At 43.5% G+C, this 15630-nt stretch overlaps 1 protein-coding gene and 1 pseudogene across 3 annotated transcripts in view; both read right to left on the minus strand.

The window, feature by feature from the left end:
* Positions 1–15630, minus strand: part of TRPC7 (transient receptor potential cation channel subfamily C member 7) — a 145966-nt gene that overhangs the window by 108869 nt on the left and 21467 nt on the right. The window lies entirely within an intron of this gene.
* LOC103087841 (40S ribosomal protein S4 pseudogene) overlaps positions 1–15630 on the minus strand; it is a 27065-nt pseudogene that overhangs the window by 9896 nt on the left and 1539 nt on the right.

Consider the following 15630-nt stretch of genomic DNA (forward strand, 5'->3'; position numbering starts at 1 on the left):
AAAAAAAAAAAAAAAAAAAAAAGAATAGTGCATTTACGCCATGCCGAGCACTGTGCTGGCACCCTGGAGATAAATGAGAAGCAAGGCAGGCGTGGTCTCTGCCCATTAGACCTGCGTTTCTTTACATTCAGCCTCATAGTAATTCCTGGGAAAACATTACCTTCCAAATAAGCCCAGTTGGCAAGCAGTAGAAACGGTAAGAGTCTGTTAGATGGAAAGCTTGAGTGCTTTCCAGTAATCCGTCCTTACAAAATGTTCCAGCCAGTTCAGCCTGGGCTTACTGTGCTTTCTGTGTCCTAGAAGCTGTGCCCAGCACTGGAGATGCAAGGAGGAGTGAGATGCGGTCACTGCCTACCCATGGTGAGACGAGACGTTAACCCAGTTGTTCTAATATTATATGGCAGTGCTGGTCACTCATTCAACAAATAGTCATTGGGTTCCCACCCTGTTCCAGGCACTGTTCTCAATCTTTGAATACAGCCATAAGCAAAACAGACTCCCTGCCCTCGTGGAGCTTCTGTTTTACGGGGGGCCTGGGGACTTCAGGTTTTCTGTTTTACATTGGTGGTTAGGCAGGAACTCCCTGAAGAGGCGATTTTGTACAGAGAGTTGGTGAAGGAGGGAGCTGTCTACGTAGATGCGTATGAGGAAGGAGCGCTCCAGGCAGAGGGTCACGGGTACAAAGAGGGAGAAGAGGGCAAAGCGGAAGAGGGAGAGCACCTGGCGTTTCTGAGGACCAGCGAGGAGGCCAACCACTGGGGCAGAGTGGGTGACGAGGAGAACGAGGAGAGAGGTGAGGCCGGAGCAACTGCAGGCGACAGCTGGCCAGAGCCCTAAGAGTCACCTGTAGCACTGTGGCTTTTTCTCTGGGGAGCTAGGGAGTCATTGGAGGGTTTCAAGAAGCGGCGTTAGCAGGATCTGGTGTATGCTTGAAGGGGAGCACCCTGGCTGTTGGGATGGGATGAATCGTGAGAGGCAAGAGCAGAAGCCTGAAGACCCAGTAAGAGGTTGTTGCAATTATCCAAGGGAGAGATGAAGGTGGCCTGGACCAGAAAAGTAAGTGCTCAGGGGGAGAGAAGTATACAATTCTAGATGTCTTCGAAGGATAGAGCCGAGAGGATTTATCGATGGATTGGACATCAAGAAAAAGCAAGAGAAAAGTTAAGGATGAATGAGGTTTTTGGACCAAGCAACTGGAAAGAGAGTTACCATTTATGACATGAGCACTGTGTTAGATGGGCTCCTTGTTTAGCAGATGTTTCCTTCCTCCTTCCCCGTCTCCTTGAGACGAGCACACTTCCTTCCCCATTGGTAGGGAACTTGGTCATGGAGTTGCTTTAGTTCATGAAATTACAGTGTGTGACCCTTAAACTTAGGGCTTAAGAGGCATCATGTATTTTCCCATGTCTCTGTGGGAGTTCTGACCTCTACCCTTGGAGTGCCCTTGGTTTCCACTGTCCATCCAGCCTGGATCCCAGAATAAGACATGTAGAGCAGCCTCCTCCTCTGACCCAAAGACTTGTGAACATGACAACAAATGTTGACATGTAGACTGCTGTGTTTTGGGGTGTTTTGTTACACAACATCATTGTGGCAATAACTGAATGATAAAGGGACAGAAGTAGGCTGAGTGCTTTGGGACATCATCATCAAAGATGGGCTCTTAGCTCTACCTGGGTATTCAGGGAAGTTGCCCTGGAGAAAATAAGCTGTGACTGGATCTTGAAGGGTAAATCAGAGTTACCGAGTTCAAGAAGTGGAGGAAGCATATTCCGAGTTGAGGACATAGCATAAACAAAAGCACAAAAAACATGCTATATGAATATACAGGAAACTATGCAAGTAGAGGCACAGGGCAGCAGAAGATGAGTCTGGGGAAGTAGACAGGACCATGGAGGGCCATGGAAGGTTTTGTCTTCCATGATAATAAGCTTGAACTTCATTCCACAGGCAGTGGGGAGGCACCAAAGCTTTTTAAGTGGGAGAAAGGCACGGTCTGATTTGCACTTCAGTGGGATCCTTCTGGCCCTATGTGGAGGACAGCTTCACCTGTGTGGTGGAAGCTCTTGTGATCATCTGATCAAGACGAGTGGTGGTAAGGATGCAGGGATGAAAATGGATTGGGGATACATTTAAGTTTTAGTACCAGCAGGATTTAAAGTACAGAAGGAAAGCAAGAACTCAGTATGTGGTGTGCTTTGGACGTCAAACGCTGGAAGGAAATTAGTATCTGATGGGATTATAACATGGTAGTATCTGATGGGATTATAGGTGAATTTTCTTTTTCTTATAAACAGTTTCATTTTCTACATTAATTGCACATTTACCAACGTAAGCAAAAAAATTTGAGTGAGTTACAATGTTTAAACCTGCCTGTTTTCCTTTGGGTGAATTTGCTAAACCCTTAAATCTCAGTGTTGGAGAGGAGTGTTCACCCTTGGTGCTGTCTTGGCCAGGACTGCAGTCTTGTCTACTTGATATCTAATAACTTTGTTGTCTTTAAACATCAAATTAAAAGGAGATCCAAAATGAGATTCAGAGCAAATATGACCTATGCATCTTATTGGTACTTATCGTATATTGTGAAAACATTTCAGAGAAACACTAATTTAGAATTGGCATTAGCAGATAACATACCCTTCCAGAGGATTATGTCATGATTCACCTGATTATAGATTCAGAATAGTAGATGTTCAGGAAACTTCTTTTAAAGAGTAATTATAGCGCAGCATATGTATAGAAGTAATTTTTTAAAAATTTACTTGTGATTGCTGAAAAGTGCTATTGATTAAGAGGGGCTAATGACTAGATGGCAAGGTAGGAATTAAAAAAATGTAGAACGCTGCTAATTATAAAACAAAACCCCAAAACCAAATTAGGCACGTCAGTACTTATGATTTCTCTGATCAAAAGAGCATACATACACCGTTCTCTTCATCTCAATGCCTTTGTCCATCGTGTTCCCAAGTCTGGACTGATGCTCCTCTTTACTTCCTCTAAGAACCTCTACTCTTCTTAAGACCAGGCGGAAGGTAACTCCAGGATGGCTTTCCTGATATCCCTGGGGAGATCCACTGTTTCATGCTTAGGCACCCACTGCATTTTATTCTTAGGGTCCAGCAGACCTGTCAAAGTGCCCTCTGTATTTTTGGCACATTCATACTTGACTAATTAACTTCATTCATTTGTATATCTCAGCCCAGGGCATGCCACATTATAGGACTTGGTAAATGTTGCATAAAATGACCATACATATACTCTGATTCAAGAATTTTATTTATGGGAAGCTGAGGCACAAATAAGTGCTGGTGTGTGGCTACCAGGGAACAGATCTAGGAGGTGCGAATGGGGGTCTATTCTTGGCTCTCAGAGATGGTCTTGGAGCCAAACTTGCCTGTTCAAGGCTCATTATCTTGTGCATAGCAAACTGCACTGACTTTCTAGAAGTCCCGGAAGACACGGGTAAAAGATGAGTAAGTGATTGCATTTAAATAAGTTCAAATCTAACCAGGAAAATAAGATTCTAGTTTTTTGACTGATTTATCCAAAGAATGACTTAATAACACTTGGAAGTAGGACTTAAAGCTGTTTTGTAAAAATATAGATAGAGAGAGACCAAGGCTTTGATATGCTTTCATTTCTCTCTACAGCTTCGATTGTTACCTATGTGCTGATGACTCCCAGGTTTTTACCTCCAACTCCAACCTGTATTCTAAGGAGCAGATTTCAATATCCAACTGCCAAGTGGTCATCTACACTGGTAGGTCCCGCAGACACTTCAAACTCTGCATGCCCCAAGCTGAACACATGGGTCTTCCAAACATCCAAACCCGATGTTCTGCTTTCTGCTTCAGGAAATAGAGGCCCCATCCACTCAGCCTCCTGAGCTAGAAGTCCTGGGTTCATCTTTGTTTTTGCCAATTAGTTGCCAAGATCTATGGATTCTGATCTAAAGAATCTCTACTGTCTGAGCCCTACTGCCCACACTCACAGTCGTGATCTTAATTCAAGTCCTTATAATTTAGTGTCTAGACTTTTGAATTAGCCTCCTGATTGGACTGTTTACCGACAACAGTTCCTTCTACCCGGATGCCAAACCACTATCCCCATGGTTAAAAAGCTACAGGATAATATCCATGCATCTTTATTACCATATTTCAATATACCTCCCTAAGATTAGCCCCCTTCCCTTAAACCCATCCAGCTGCACCTGCCCACCAAGAACACTGGGCCATTCACGCCTCTGCACATGGTATTCGTCTGCCTTTTTGTCTTTCTTTCCCTTCTCCATTTGCCAAACTCATCCTTCGAGAACCACTTCAGAATATCATCTTTTCCAGGAATGCTTATCTCACATCACCAGGCAGTTTGCTGCGCTCTTCTTTGTGTTCTCATAGCATATTGCTCCTACTCTACTATGTTGTATTTATCCCTCAATACTCCAGTCTCTCCCATTGCTTTGAGGACAGAGTTCAGGTCTCTTCCACACTTGTAGACCTAGTGCCTAGTACAGTATCTGGCACACAGAAAGAAGACCACCATTTGCTGAAAACCATCTAACCATTCTCAGTCCGTTTCCTCAACTGTAAAATGGGAATAATCATCTCTTCTTAAATCTCAACTTAGATGTTTATGAAAATGCCCTGTAGAGATGAGAAGCAGAAAGGCCTAGAGAAGTGGGGACTCAACAAGGGATTGTTAGTTAAAGTACCTGGTTTTATTCATGAGGAAGATGAGCTGCAGAGAAGTAAAGTGACTGAGCCAAGGTCACAAGTCAGTTCCTGGTGGGGCCCTGGGTCTCCTCACTCAGCGCCCCCCATGCTAGCATTGCCCCCGAGGATTGTCTTTTATGGTGGCAAATCGCCTGTGTGACATATGCTGTGCCCTGGGCAGAGTGTGACCATAAGGCTCCAAGCTATTTGGTTACCTCAAGTAATCTCTGAAATCTGACTACCATGAGCACACTCCTCACATATTTGCTTTAGGTAAAGAAAAGATCTAACCCTGTGTTTAAAATCTGCTTTCTACTTTTGTAATCTTAGAGGGAATACCATTTGGGGAAATAAACTCTTGCTCCTAGTTTTCTTAAGCCAAATTAAAACATTTTTTCCACATTTCCTGGTCTCATCTCCATGCTTACATTAAAATATCAGGTTTAAGCACATAAAAAATCAAGTTTCTGATGTGCTTCAGGAAGGTATTAGGTGAATTCTTTGGAGAATAAACTTTAAGCAAAATTAATAATCACCAGAAAAGAGAACTTGTCATCAGAAAGATTCTTGAGCTGCTGCTTTCAAAGTATATGTAGGAGAAGCTGGAGAGAGCTATTAACTCAACAGGCAAAGCCCTGGTCTTCAACATGTATCAGTAAAAGGCGTGCTATCCTTCCCCAAGATGCAAACATGAGTTCTGATGCCCCAGGTCCAAACACCTGTATTACTGGTAAATGGAAGTGTATTGTATTTCCAGGATGTGTGTGTGGGGGTGAAGAGAGGAAGAGAGAGAGAAGCTTAGCATCTCAGCATGGCCCTTCTTAATGTTCAAAGCACTTATCCATCAGTAATTAGTAAACCTGCTCTGCAGCCCAGAAAAACAGGTCATTATTATTAATTTCACACTGTAGGTATGGGAGATGGAAAGAACATAATAATATGAAAGATAATCATGCTACCAGGCATTTGGGGAGTGCTTTTCTGTTTGAGAATTGATAGTATTTGGAAAATTTTAGCCTCAGTCATTCTTACATCACTGTAATTTTAGGACTAGGTACACAAGATTAGTTTCCTTATTTTTCCAGGGCCTTATACCATTCTGCATCTGTGGTGACCAGAGCCTGTACTCCAACTCCTCCAGGCTCCTGGGGTCGGCAAGAGTGCAGACGGTACCATACCACCTGATCTGTCTTACTGAGAGCTGATGGAAAAGTCCATGGCCTTCTAGTGCTAGGGTAATACACGTTTTGAAAGGAAGCCTGTGCCAGGATATTAAAAGAGTGTTTATTATCCCTACACTGTGTTTGAGTGTATAACACTTACGGTAGGTACTGATCACATAGTTTATAAATGAGAAAGAAAGAGAGAGAGACACTAGTTCATCAATGCCTAGCGAGATTTCTGAATGATGGAAACTTTTTTCCCTTTGCAATCAAATGCAGTTCTCTCAGTTTTCCTAATTGGTACTAAATGGAACTCTACCTGGAATCCAAGAGCTGCTATTGTATTTTCCAGCTTCTTACAATTCATGGGCTTGAAGGGTAGCAGAATCTGCCACCCTAAAATGTGCCACTTTGTCTTAAGGATTCTTTTGAGCTAAAGGCAATTAAGAAGCAGCAGATACAAGAAAAGCTCTCTGCACTCTCCTATTTGGCTAAAAGCAGAGCATAAATTTGTAAAGGGTGTCCCTCCTCCGCTCTCTACCAAGGAAAACAGATGTTAATCACCAGAGACAACTCTAGACCCTTACCAGCCCAGAGACAGCACCAGAGGTATCTACGCAGCAACCTTGTTAAATCTAGCTCTCATCTACCATTAGTTTCCCCATATATTTACCTTCCCACAATTTGATGCCCCTAGAAGCTCAGAGTTCTTTTCTGTTGTCTTGTCATGTGTCTAAAAATTTATCCTTTTATTACGATGTTATGTAAGCCCAAGTTCTAACCACCCCTTTGAGTTACTTATCTCTGAGTTCTCTCATCTGTTTGCATGATACACTTGAAAAAACAGCAAATGCAGAGAGAGGCTTTCTCTGAATGCCGCTTTTCTGCCTCAAGACAGATCCTCCAAAAGGAACTTGATGGCCATAAATCCCTTCCCTGGGAGCTTCTTGAACCAGGGAAGATGGGCTGTTGTCACGCGCCCATTCGTGTTTCCTAAAATTCATTTACGCTCCCCTAAAAGGCCTGCACCCCTTCCCCCATCCTCCATACCTTTCCCTATTAGATGGTATTTAATCCTGAATTCTAAGCCGCTTCAGAGAGTTACTCATTTTTCCCTTGGTATTTCTCATGTATGCACAAGGTATATGTGCTTCTGTACTTGTGTTTGTTTTTCTTTTGTTAATCTTTATCACAGGGGTCTCAGCTATGCCCTCAGAAGGGTGGAGGGAAAATTCCTCCCCTACACAGGCAAATCTGTCTCTCCCTGGGCACGACTCAGACACCCTCCTTCACATGGCCCTTCCTTAGTCCCTGGGGCCCAGCCTCACCTCATACTGGTCCACAGGAGTTCTGTGATGGGACTCAGAGGTTTAGTTTTCATGAGTATGTGTAGGCACTCTCAAAATCATCAAAATGACATGAAGATTATTTTAAGTTAAAAACATCTGAACAAACAGTAACTAAACTTCGTTTGCTAACTTGAGGAGAGCCTCCCAAAAATACAGTTGCCATAAATCCCCTCTGTGGAGGGGCTGGGGGCGTGGTTTACAGCCAGAAAGGAGACTGACCGCCTGGATGAGAACAAACTTCATGAGCTCTCAAGCCTTCCCTTTGTTTCCCTAAAAGCCCATGTGTTTCCTAAACATCCTGTTTTTCCTCAAACCCTTTTCTCCTCTTCCTTGCCCTGCTAGGTTGGTATATAAACCCCTGTCTTTAGCTGTTTAGGGAGCCACTTCTCTTATGCACTTCTGTGTGCATGTGAATAAACTCGGTCTTTTCTCCCTAATCCGTCTTTTGTTAGTTAATTCACAGGCCCCCAACCATTGCAACCTAAGATGGTAGTGGAAGAGTTTTCCTCAGGACACATGACACTAAAATTTTCTAGGAACTGTTATTTGTAATGTGTTGATATCACATGGGGGAATGCCACAATATTCGGTGTAAATACATTAAATACATTGAAGTGGGTGCTTTTTTGGGGGCTGAGGGAGAATAGGGGATAAAGTATGAAGGGAAACAAAAATATGACAGTATTGATCCATCAAGTAATTATAGTATTAATTCAATTTTTGTACCTGGGGGTAGAGGGAGCACTAGGAGCAAACATACCAAAACATAAATTACTTTTTTAGACGCGGCAGAGCTAGTGCTGGCCTTTTTTTTTTTTTTTGCGATACGCGGGCCTCTCACTGTTGTGGCCTCTCCCGTTGCGGAGCACAGGCTCCGGACGCGCAGGCTCAGCGGCCATGGCTCACGGGCCCAGCCGCTACGCGGCATGTGGGATCTTCCCGGACCGGGGCACGAACCCGTGTTTCCTGCATCGGCAGGCGGACCCTCAACCACTGCGCCACCAGGGAAGCCCAATGCTGACCTTTCTGTTCCCTCTACTTTTCTATATTCTCTAAAAGTTTTCTAATCCGTGTGTTTTATCTTCATTATCCCCAAACCCAACACTTGAAAATGTTTTTTTCCTACTGGATAGGGGTCGTGGCCCATTACTGTCTCCCCCATTGCTTCTGTCAGCTACCTCCCACTTCTTAGCCACCCTGCCTCTCCTAGACACACACACGCGCACACACACACACACGTACACACACACGGACATGCGCACACACGTACATACATGCACACATAACCTACACACACATACACACCTAAACATACACACGTACATGTGCACACACATACATGCAGATACACGTGCACACACACGGAGACACGTACACACACGGAGACACGGACACACACGTACACGCTCACACATGCGTACATGCACACAGGTACAGATGCACACACATACACATGCGTACACAGATGCACACACATGCACACACGGAGAGACGTACACACACGTACACACACACACACACACACACACACACACAGAGGCTTTTACAGAATTAGCCTGTCTCTTTCTCAGCTTGTGCCTTGGTCAGTAGAAAGCATCAATAGTCTCTGTCCTTTCTTCCAGAATGACCTCCTAGTTTTAGGACTGTCTTTGGTTCCCAGAATAACTGACCTTTGCGCTTTTTTCCTGCCCTGTTCTGTGGGTCTGCCTAGATTCCTGGTGTCAGCCTTCCTCAGTTTCTCAGCCTGCTGCTACCTATTGTATAGGGTTGAGTAGTGTCCCCACCGAATTCACATCCTTCCTAGAACTCCAGAATGGTACCTTATTTGGAAATAGGTTTTGCAGGTATAGTTAAAACAAAGTCCTACTGAGTGAGCCCTTAATCCAGAATGACTGGTCCTTCTAAGAATGTCCTTACAAGAAGACGGCAAGAGACAAACACACAGGGAGATCATTATGTGACAACAAAGGCAGAGATTGGAGTGACGTATCTATAGGCAAAGGATTGCCAAGGAAGCACGTATCCAACCCTGGAGCCTTCAGAGCCAGCATGGCCCTGGTAACACCTTGATTTTGGACTTCTGACCTCCAGCACTGTGAGAAAATAAATTTCTGTTGTTTTAAGTCACCACATTTGTGGTACTTTGTTTCAGCAGCCCTAGGAAATTAATATATCCACCTAGACTCAACTGGGATTTCACCAAGGAGGATTCTGGGTACCCAGAAGAGCCTCATCTGCCTCCAGTATCCTCCTGGTCTGGTATTCTCAACATCCAGAGTCTTGGAGGAAGACGAGGGAGCCGTCTCCTTCGTGCCTTTATTTATGCTAAAATGAGCTCCAGTTGAACACAAATCAGAGATGAGATTAGATATTTTCCTCTACTTTAATGTAAACTTTACTTGGGCCATGCAGCAAGCACAGGGGGAAAGATGTCTTGAGAATCTGGAAAAGCGCAGTGGAAAGATTGACATCTAGTGGAAAACTTTTTATACTGGGGTTATCACTTCTGAACCCACTTTCCGATACCTTTGTGCTGGCAGTGCTATGCCGTGAATAGTTTGGCCAAGCCTGGGGCACACCCTTCTGTACCTCCAAAGTTCAAGGTAGAACATCAGAATCCTCATCACTGTCCTGCCCTCCTGCTACTCCACTGGGCTTCCACCTTGGAGAAGAAATAAAGAGCCGGCTCTGTTCTCTCTCTCCTCCCTGTGTCTCTCTGGAGAGCACTGAGAGGCCCTAGGGACAAAGAAGTTCCTGGGAACTCCTAGATAAGACAGCTGTCCTGGAAACAGCCAGGAGCCTGTGCTGTCACTCCAACTGCAGTGAGTCACCTGCTGGTTGAGATGTGCTGGTCCTTCTGCCACTCCCCCCGCCCCCTTCCTGGGAGGACTATGCCTTCCTACAGCAGTTGTCCAACTCCTGCCAGTCTTGTCCCCTCCAAGCCACTTTGTGCACTAGGCAGAGTGGATCTTGCCAAGCTGAGTCACTCACTCACCTGCTGAAACCTTCAGATAGCTCCCCATTCACCCTACAGTGAATTCCAACTTCTTACCGAGGCTGCCAAGTAGTAAGGCCATGGCTGAGTGGTTCTTTAGCACCTCGATCACCTGTCACCTCTTCTGTTTACTCCCTATGATAGGGAGCTAGTCACAATTCTCTACACAGGCCTCTCTTTTCCCTCTCTTCACTAGGCTTTTTCATGTGCAGTTGCTGTGCCTGGAACCATCTTTCCCATTCCGTGCTGTCTATCTCCCTCATACCCTCCATTTTCATTTAAAAGTTGTCATCTCTGAGAAATCTTTAAACACATGCACACACTCACGCAGAGTCAGCTGTCCCAGTAAGTCATTGCTTTTAAAATTGCTCTTTTACTTCTTAGCACTCAGCATGATTTTTAAAGCTATTTGTGTGATTATATGAAGAACCCCTATCTCCTCCACTAGACTGTAAGGTCCTGAGGGCAGGAACTTACCTTTTCATCATTTCATCCCAGCACCCAACCCAGAGCCTGGCTCATACTAGAGGCTTAATTAAGTATTTTTTGCATGAATGCTGAATTTTCAGATAGCTCTGTAACTAGGGTCCATCCAGTTCTGATATTCTCCCGGTCTACAGACCATATTTCCATCCACCCTCCTGACATATATTTTCCACATTTAATCTACATGTGAATTTGCTGCTAGTAAAACACATGCCTCCCTGTTGTTGGTATATTATGATTAATTTATATATAGAACTGTAACTTTTTTTCAGAGAAAAACTACATTTTCATCATTTCCTTTTGATATAATTTGTGCTACTACTCATTGCCTGATATCCTCTAAGAACTGCCTCCATTTTCTCCATATCTCTGATATTTCAGACTGATAGTTGCACTTGTATAGGAAATGATTTTTTCCCAGTTTTTTTTGTGTGCAGTGATGAATCTTTAACACAGAGATATTTTTCAAAAAATAATCTCCGTCTGTACTTGGCAGGAGCTCAGTTTGCCCATTTTCTCCCTCCCCCTCTTTGCAGCCTCTGTCTTTCCTGCCCATGTTGCTTCTTTTCACAGCAATATTTTAGCAGCACGCCAGGCTGCTTCAGTTTCAGTGGTCTGCATTTTTCCAATTGGAAAATACTCCCTTGACCTATTGTTAATCATGGAGCTCATACGTACAGCCTATACTTTTTCTTATCCTGGAAATATCTTTGGGGTTGGGGAGGGAAGCTTAGCAGAAATCAGGAAGACCCTCTGAACAGAGGAGGTGTTGAAATTTAATTTGTGTTTATTGGGAAGAAAAGTTGTGGTGCTGAAAATCCAGTGGGCTTTGGGGAACAAAAAGGGATCCCCACTGCGATCTCTGGGGAAAATTATGTACTTACTATGGGTCAGGTCCTCTTCAAAGAGTTTTATATTCTTCATCTCATTTAATCCTCACCAACACCCTCAGAGGTCATTATTCATTAATTCAGTCACTGACTCATTTATTTACTGAACTAATATTTACTGAGTACCTAATATGTGCCAGGACATTCTGGAGGTTGAATGGGATGAGGCATTGAAAGCTCATAACAATGGGGTGAATCGAGATGTCATTTACAGAGATTAGGGCAAGGGCAAGTGTTTGGGTGGGGAAAACAAACATTCCATTTCCCACACGTAGCAGTTCTTTCCTAACACTTGTTCCCTCCCCCATCTCCATTTTTCAAATAAGAAAACAAACTTCCAATAGATGCCCAAGATTGTATGGTTGCTAGGAGAAGACTCTGAACTGGAACCCAGGTCATTCTGATTCTGGAGCCAAGCTCTGTGCTTTCGACTCCATAGCCTTTAGAAAATGAAGCATGGCTGCACTGGGTGCTCACCCGAAGCCTGTCCCCTGTCCTTGTCTAGCATAGTGGCCTCCTTTTTCCCATCTGAATACCTGTCACCCAACTTACACTTGTCTCCCTGTATTTTAGAGGCTAATACTCTTGGCATAAAGAGTAGAAGAGGAAAAATCATTTAAGGCATTAGTTGTGACCCAATGAAAAACTGTCATTAAAGGACACATTAATTAGCTCATTTTCCTGTGATGACTCATTAATGAATGCTCTGGTGAAAGTGCTCCTCCAGACACTTAGGTAGAAAAATAGAAAAAGACAAAGCTAACGTGGGCAGAATCACCTCTGTCTCTTCTCCTGGGATAAGCCAGTCCCTGGATCTTTCTCTCAGGTATGGAGACCAGCGCACATGCTCTGGCCACATTTTACCTGTGTGTGCTTAGTAGGGGGGCTATCCCATTATAGCTCATCACCTGACATCTGTGATCTATCTCTTCTGTGCTTACATTCTGCATCCTCAGATGCTCAAGCAGAGGGATTGCGTGACACAGTCAGATCCCTGAGGGTCTTTTGGATGGTATATAAATAAGTGCTTTGAGGAGGTTTCTGCCTGATTCTCTTAAACAACAGCAAAAACAACTTGCTTTTAAGACCTGTAGCCTTCACAGCTTAAAAATATTTTCCCAAAGGAAAAGGAAACAATTTTCAAGTCATTTCCTGCATATTAAGCAGGCATTTGTTTACACTACCAGCCAAGCTTTCAGACTTCAAGGAAGTGTATTTTCCCAGGATGTTGGTCTATAAAATTTAAAACTCCTAAAAATATTCAAAGCATATGAGAAACAGGTGCAAACACAGATTCCTCCGGAGGCTGGGGGCAATGGGCTTGTTCAGCTTTTGGTACTGCCCCAGGCCCAGAGAGGGCTTTGCTCAAGCTTCGTGGCTCCAGGCTCCAGGGTTCAGATGTGTTCCACAATACGAAGTCACTCCTTCACCTTCTCCCCTTCTCTTCCCTTTTCCATTTGGATAAGTTTGCAAGCAAATTGCAAACTGTCGTCTCAACATCTTTACCTTCACAATGGGATCTCACTAGAGATCGTAGCAGGTGGCAAATTGGTCCGATTTATCATTATTTGCATTTTTAATTTGTGGTATTTTAGGCCCAGAGAGTTTTTTATGGGTCTTAAAATGGCAACAGAAACCTTGATACATAATTCATTATCTATTTTTCGTAATGCATGTCGTTAACAACCCATCGACAAACAGAAAAATCATCAGCACTTCAAGCAAGATGAAGTTACAGCTTTAGCTGTCTTCCCCCACTACTCTTCCCCGCTGTGGTCTCCAAGAATAAATTGCTTGTATCTGAAGCACAGTCTGCAGCCGCCATGCTGATGTTTTGTCAATAGGAAAAGCCTTCTTAGTTGCAGCTTATTATTCAGAATGACCAAATCTTAAATAACTAAGGTAAAGTGTTTGCTGGGCTTCCACAGTTTCTTGACTTGGGAACACTGGGTACTTTTTCAATTTAAGCAAAAGGTGAGAAAGCACGAGGAATACCTCCAATCCTGATCCTGCTTTCTCTTTCCTTCCAAACCCCTAAACCTCCCTCTACAGTATTCCTTTGTCATACTTTCCTTCCCCATCCCCTCCCCACTCCCACCAGACATTGCTGTTGGCATAACTCTAAGTTGGAAGAAAGAGAAATCCTTTTGAAACAAATCTGTAATCCTTTTGAAATAACAGCTCCACAGATAAACAATACACCTAGACAGGATGCCCAGGAATTTGACTGAGAAGATACCAGCAAAATAAAGGGGACCTTGAGCAATTTTATCAGAAGGATGATCAGTGAAGAAAACCATGCAGGCTAATCCAAGAGAAATGTAAAGACCTTATTGTGTTCATGGTGGCAGAGCTGTAACTCAACTGAGATAGGCAGATTCCTTATTTTTCCAGGCTACTCCAGGCACCTCTACACAGAAAGCCCATTCCATCAGGATGAAACACCTCTGAAAAGTCTATCCGATAGAGTTTCCCTTTCTTTGTCTCCTACTGTGTAGATAAATCAGTTTACCAAAATGCCATTTGTGGGCAGTGCTCCAAGATGACACATGTCCTGTTCTGTGTGGGCAAGACCAGGAAAACACTCTCTGCCCTCCAGGAGTTGAGTGGTCATTGACACCAGACGGTGCAGCATATGATTGGTCTTCAGTTATTTAACGTGTGTTAGTTTTCAACCACCTTGTAATCTTTAGAGCTTCCTCATTTCACCAGGTCCATCAAATACCTCTGTTAAATCCATAGTTGTTGGAAGAGTTTAAATCATAGATAAAAGTAATCACTTGCTTCATCAGTGATATGATTATCCTTCCAGGATTTCCTTTGTTCAAGGATTTATGGAGTGCTTACTAGATTACTGGACACCATTCATGGCATTAGGGAGGCCTCACTGCCACATCAAGTTTTAATATCTTTCTAGACCCAAGAAGATTAGAGACACATAAGAAAACACGTGCATAATTTCCACACTACAAATAATGGCTTGCTAGCAGGCATCTGACTCCAGCCAGAATTTACTGGAGATCTTGACATTGGCTCTACTTACTGCTAATGACTAAACTTTCTTCTGGTGGTAAATTAAAAAGACTCTAAAAACAATAACTTGGGGCTTCCCTGGTGGCGCAGTGGTTGAGAATCTGCCTGCTAATGCAGGGGACACGGGTTCGAGCCCTGGTCTGGGAGGATCCCACATGCCGTGGAGCACCTAGGCCCGTGAGCCCCAAGTACTGAGCCTGTGCGTTTGGAGCCTGTGCTCCGCAACAAGAGAGGCCGCGATAGTGAGAGGCCTGCGCACCGCGATGAGGAGTGGCCCCTGCTCACCGCAACTAGAGAAAGCCCTCGCACAGAAACGAAGACCCAACACAGCAAAGATAAATAAATAAATTAATAAACTCCTACCCCCAACATCATCTTTAAAAAACAAACAAACAAACAAAAAAACCCGATAGCTTGGGCAACTGAATCCAGGTTTTCCTGCATGATATTTTCTAGTCAGGAAGAGTCACTCCCAGAATGAGTGTTTTAGAGGATCTGGGGGACGACTTATGACATCTCCAGTGAGAACCTGATCGCTTTTTTATACAGTTGATGGCATTTGGTCATCTCCATGACACATGGCTGCACTCATCAATGTGTAGTCCCTCTAAAGCAGAACAGACTCCTGAAGAGTACATTTTAGAACACATCACTTGCTCTTTACTCTTTTATTGCAGTTTGACTTCCCTCTTGCTAATACGCTGCTCTTTTCTCTGAGAAGATTTATAATGTCAGGAATGCACATGCAAGAACAGTTTAATAAATAATAAAGTTCTAAAGGAAGGCTTATGTTAATTTATAATGCACCATTTGTCGACAATCTGAAAGACATTATTTCAAACAAAGGTAACTAGGGGGATGTTAATAGCCAGCAAATGTATTTATGCTAACTCTTATTCACTGCATTGTAGAAAAGATTTGTCATTATGTTAGTCATGTTCTTAATTGTACATAATTTTCATAATTTACTTTTTTTTTTTTTTTTTTTTTTTTTTTTTTTGG

This window comes from Lipotes vexillifer, unplaced genomic scaffold (genome assembly GCF_000442215.2).
Source record: "Lipotes vexillifer unplaced genomic scaffold, Lipotes_vexillifer_v1.1 scaffold217, whole genome shotgun sequence".
NCBI classification, from domain to species: Eukaryota; Metazoa; Chordata; class Mammalia; order Artiodactyla; family Lipotidae; genus Lipotes; species Lipotes vexillifer.